Genomic DNA, 4,630 nt, shown 5'->3' with positions numbered 1-4,630 from the left:
ACCCTCTGATGAGCCCCCGCTTCCTGTCTGCACAGCAGCAACACACCCACATGTACACACACTCACTCATGTACACACTTCACACACGCGGCACACAATCAGGACACTTTTTCACAAGCCCCTCTGACCCCAGCCAGTAGCCACAGACCAGCCGGGAGCCCAGCGGAGCTGGCAGCTGGCCCTGTGGTGCCCCCTGTCCCGGACCCGCCCGCCCGGGGAGACCCAGGGGCCCTCTGCCGCTGGCCCCGCCCAAACCCAGTCCCCAGAAGAATGCACGGGACAGACTTTCAGATGTGAACGCATCAGGGAGGCGGGGGGCCGGGTCCCGGGAAGAGAAGCGTGTCTGCGTCAGCCCTGAAGAGCCGAAGGGGCGATGCTCCCAGCTGGTCCGCAGCAAGGAACTCCATGAGCTAGACACCGTTTCTCCCTTTGGGGAAACTGAGGCTCTTTGGGGAAACAGTCCCAGAGTCCACGATTGGCCAAGCCAGGGCTCCAATCCGGGCCCCCTGGCTCCATGCGTCTAACCGTCTAACCATTAACGCAGTGCCGAGGAGGAAGTGCCGGCTGTCCTGGACCCGCCCCAGGCCCCACCCCGTGGGCACGCACCCCACACCAGCCGCTGCCCAGAATGTGGCACCCAACAGCCCTCCTTGCCCCTTAGGGAGCAGGAGCAGAGGGCCCAGGTGTGGGTAATCCCTGGCCACTCACTCGTTCCCTCGGTCATCAGTGGAGCTCACTCACCGAGCTCACTGAGCGGGAGCTCGGGGCCAGGACGGCCGGCAACTGGGGCCAGGAAGCCCTCCTCACGCAGCTGGTGGGTGGTCGGGGGCAGACAGACAGGGAGGGGTGGTGGAATCAGGGCGACGTGAGGCTGTCCCCCAGCCCCTGGGCCAGGAGGGGTGAGGGTAGCCACGCCCCAGCCGGGCCCATTCCGCACCCACTCCGGATGGACAGGCCCCGAGGGCTGCGGCCACTCCCCGCCGCTTGTAGGACCTGCACAGGGAGCGTGGGGTCCACGCACGAAGCCTGAGCTGTGCTCGCCTGGGAGCAGAGGTGCGGCCGGGGCGGCCTGAGGTGGCTGCGGCCTTTCAGGAAACAAGAGCAGGAGGTGCAGCAGCCGCTGGTGTGGGCCGCCGGCTCTCCTCAGCTTTGTCAGGTGGGTCGTTTCGTCTGCCTGCATTGCCTGCCCAGCGCCTCTGCTCTGCTCCTAGGAGGGAGCACGTGTGTGTGGTGTGTGTGTGTGTTGCATGCGCGCCCACACGGACACACCCGCTTTCCCGAGCCCAGCTTTCTCGGGCAGGAGAGACCGAGAGGTCAGCCACAGCCTCCACTCACCCTCCCCGAGCCCCTTCCCCCGGAAGCCAGTGCCTGGGATTTTGTCCTGTGGTGGCTTTTCCTAAAGGCAAGTCCAGAGAGAGACCGTGGCCTTCTCAAGGGCACACGGGGCGGCCTGGCCCCGAGCCAGCTCTGTGCCTGCCCAGCTGCCGGCGGAGCTGCAGGGGACGCGCTGGCCGGGGCTGCCGCCCAGCTGGGAGCCCCTCCACCCTCCGCTGCGCTCACCTGGGAGCTGCTCTGGGTGACAGCAGGGGAGCCTGGGGAGTGACAGAGGGAGGTCCTTGAAAAGGGAACCAAGCTTAAGGAGCTGAAGGGACCGGCACCCGCAGCGCAGTGCGCAGCGGCCCAGGCAGGGGCGGGGCTGGGGCAGGCACCTGGTCAGGGCCGCAGCCCCGCGGCCAGAGCGGCCAGAGCGGCCAGAGCGGAGCTGCCGCGTCCAGGTGGAACCGCCACCCCGCAGCCTGTGCCAGGGCCTGGCAGGGTGACATCTCCCTGCCTCCTATGTTGCCTCCCGACCCCGTGAGTCTGCCAGGCTGAAGCGGCACCACGACCCGGTTCTAACGGATCTCTTCCCGGCCCTCTGTCCCTCCTCCGCCAACAACGAAGGGCCCTGTCTGGGAGGCTCCGTCAGGAAGGAGCCAGGCTGAGCGCGGCTCTCCCAGCCCGGCGGCCCAGCCCTGCCTTCCCAAGGCCCCTGAGGCGAGGCGGGGCTGCCAGGGCCCTGCATCGAGGCCCAGGCCAGGGGCTCCCCACGACGGCAGGACAGGCTGGTGGCCGTGGCCTTTGCCTCGTCCCCTGGCCAGGCAAGGACTGGGTCTGGCTGAATCGTATAAGGCTCCGCTGCCTGGGCCTAAGGTCAACAGGGAGACGGTCCATCTCTCCAGCAGCCGCCACCCAGGGCCCAGAAGTGAGGAGGGGCAGGACACGGCTGAGGGGAGACTCAGCACCCCCTGCCCTGGGCCCCCCTTCAGCACAGCCCCCCTCTACCCTCCACCGTCTGCCCTGGAGCCCACTCCGTGGCAGTGGTAGGACCAGGGGAGATGCCCCGGTGCGTCTGGGGGCTCCTCGCTCAGCTGGGGGTTGAGATTGCTCACAGGGTCTCCCCAAGTCCCGAAGTTTAGAAAAACCTGCGGAAAAGATGTCAACGCCTCTGGGGTCAGAGGTCATCTATTCCAGTCCACGCCCCTGGTTCTCCCAAGGGGCACCCAGTACCCGGGGAAAGGCCAGCCGGGGTGCCAGTCAGGCCCAGACAAGGAACCTCCCGTCCTCTCCCCCCTCCCCAGGCTCCTCTCTGCCCTCCCCACCCCACACGTGTGAGCGCCCCTTTCATGAAGGGGTGCAGAGGGGGTGAGGCTGGGCAGTAGACAGGGGTGTGGGCTGATGGGCTCACAGTGCCTGCCCCTGCCTGCCCTGGGTCTGTACCTGCTCCTCCAGCGGTGCAGTGAGGAGAGGCCGGGGCCCAGGCCCCGCGTCCAAGGCAGCCCAGGCCTCGGGGTCCAGAAAACACTGCCTGGAGGTGAGAGAGAGCAGTGGGGGGAGCTGCTGGGCCGGGGCTGCCTGCCCCTCCCCTACGGAGCAGGTCCAGCTGAGCTCTCCTGGACCTCCCAGTCCCCACTCCTCCCAGGCCACCACTCCCCTCAGGCCCCGCCCTCGGGCCTGCCCACCTACCAGGCCAGTGACCGTCCACTAAGTTCACCTGGGAGGTTTCCAAACCTCCCAGGCCCCATCCATTGAGCCAGACTCTGCAGCTGCGTCAAGAAGCCTGGTTCCGGCCCCGGCCTGATGTGTGCGCCCCCAGGTCCTGCCCATGATGCCGGGGAACTCAGACTGCGGGTTGGAGGCTGCGGGCCCCCAGCCCTGAGGAAGGTGCAGACCTCTGTGCTCCCCACTTCCCAGAACAAGCGGGGGCTCAGGACCTCGCGGAGGACCACCCCACAGGAGGGCGCGGTGCCCCTGAGGGGTGCAAGGGAAGGAGGCGAGCTCAGGGCTCTCTCGGAACCTGGCCTCCTGGCAGACCATTCTGGGGGCCCCTCGTCGCCGCAAAGGGCCCCCCCCAGCCCTAAGCAATTCGGTGGAAAACCCAGGTTTGAAGAGTTCCAGTGGGACACGCGCTCCCTCTGGTGGTCATGATGGGAACTGCAGGCCCTCAGCCCGGCTGTTTCTGTCGCTGTTGTGATGAAGAGAAATGCATCCAATCCCCTCTCAGGCTGGGCTGCTCCGTGGTTCCATTTGCGCGGGTTGTGGAAGGCCCCCGGGAAAGGAGAGCCTAGTAGCTCCCGCCCAGGAGACTTCATGGGAAGGAAGGGGGAGGGATGGGACGGGCCAGGCCGGGAGCGGGTCCAGGTCAGCAGGATGCAGCTTGTGGGTGCCAGCCTGAGGGAGCCGGCCCAGGGGGACAGCCCGCAGGCCTGGAGGGTGCTGGGTGTCTGGTGGTTTGAACAGCGCCCAGGTCCTCCAGCAGGCGCTCTGGTCCCCATGAGGCCTCGGGTTCCCTGGGATGGAGGGTTTGCAGCAGCGGCTGAGAGGGGCTGAGAGGGGCCGTCTCCCTCCAGCCGGCAGATGCGGGGCCTGTGTGCAGACACTCCCCTCCCCCCTGCTGCGCTCCCCCAGCGGCCACGGGCCTCTTCCTGTGGGTGCTGCTGCTCCTCCAAGAAGCTGTGGGGGGCCTCCCCGGAAGCCCGCAGGGGACCCGCCCCCTTCCTGTCCCCGTCCCCACTGCCCGGAGCAGCCCACGTGTGTGCCCCCCTTGGTGGATGGAGAAAGAATACTGAGCTCTGTGCAGGGCTTGGCCCGTCACATTTTACTTGTCACAGTGAGCCCCACGCAGGGCACATTCTGAAGGACGAGGCTCTCTGCTCTCTGCAGGACGGTCTGTGTTCAGGCCTGGGGTTCTGTGTCCCGGGACCTGTGGCAGCGGGTCCATTCTCACGCGGAGTGGTGGCTCACCCTGCCTCTGCTCCCCAAACCGCCCTGGTCACTTTATTTTATTTTTAATATAGTTTTATTGATCTCAGAGAGGAGGAGGGAGGGAGACAGAGATAGAAACATCAGTGATGATAGAGAGTCATTGATCACTGCCTCCTGCACGCCCCACACTAGGGATCGAGCCTGCAACCTGGGCATGTGCCCTGACCTGGAATTGAACCAGACCTCCTTGTTCATAGGTCAACGCTCAACCACGGAGCCACGCCGGCCGGGCCACCCTGCTCACTTTAAACTCCGCACACTTGGCGCTGACGTGGATTCCCAGCCAGTCCTGCCCCCCCCCCCCCACCTCAGAGGCCTGCAGACCCAA

The sequence above is a fragment of the Myotis daubentonii genome, chromosome 9 (genome assembly GCF_963259705.1).
Source record: "Myotis daubentonii chromosome 9, mMyoDau2.1, whole genome shotgun sequence".
Classification (NCBI taxonomy): Eukaryota; Metazoa; Chordata; class Mammalia; order Chiroptera; family Vespertilionidae; genus Myotis; species Myotis daubentonii.
This window is presented reverse-complemented; position numbering follows the sequence as displayed.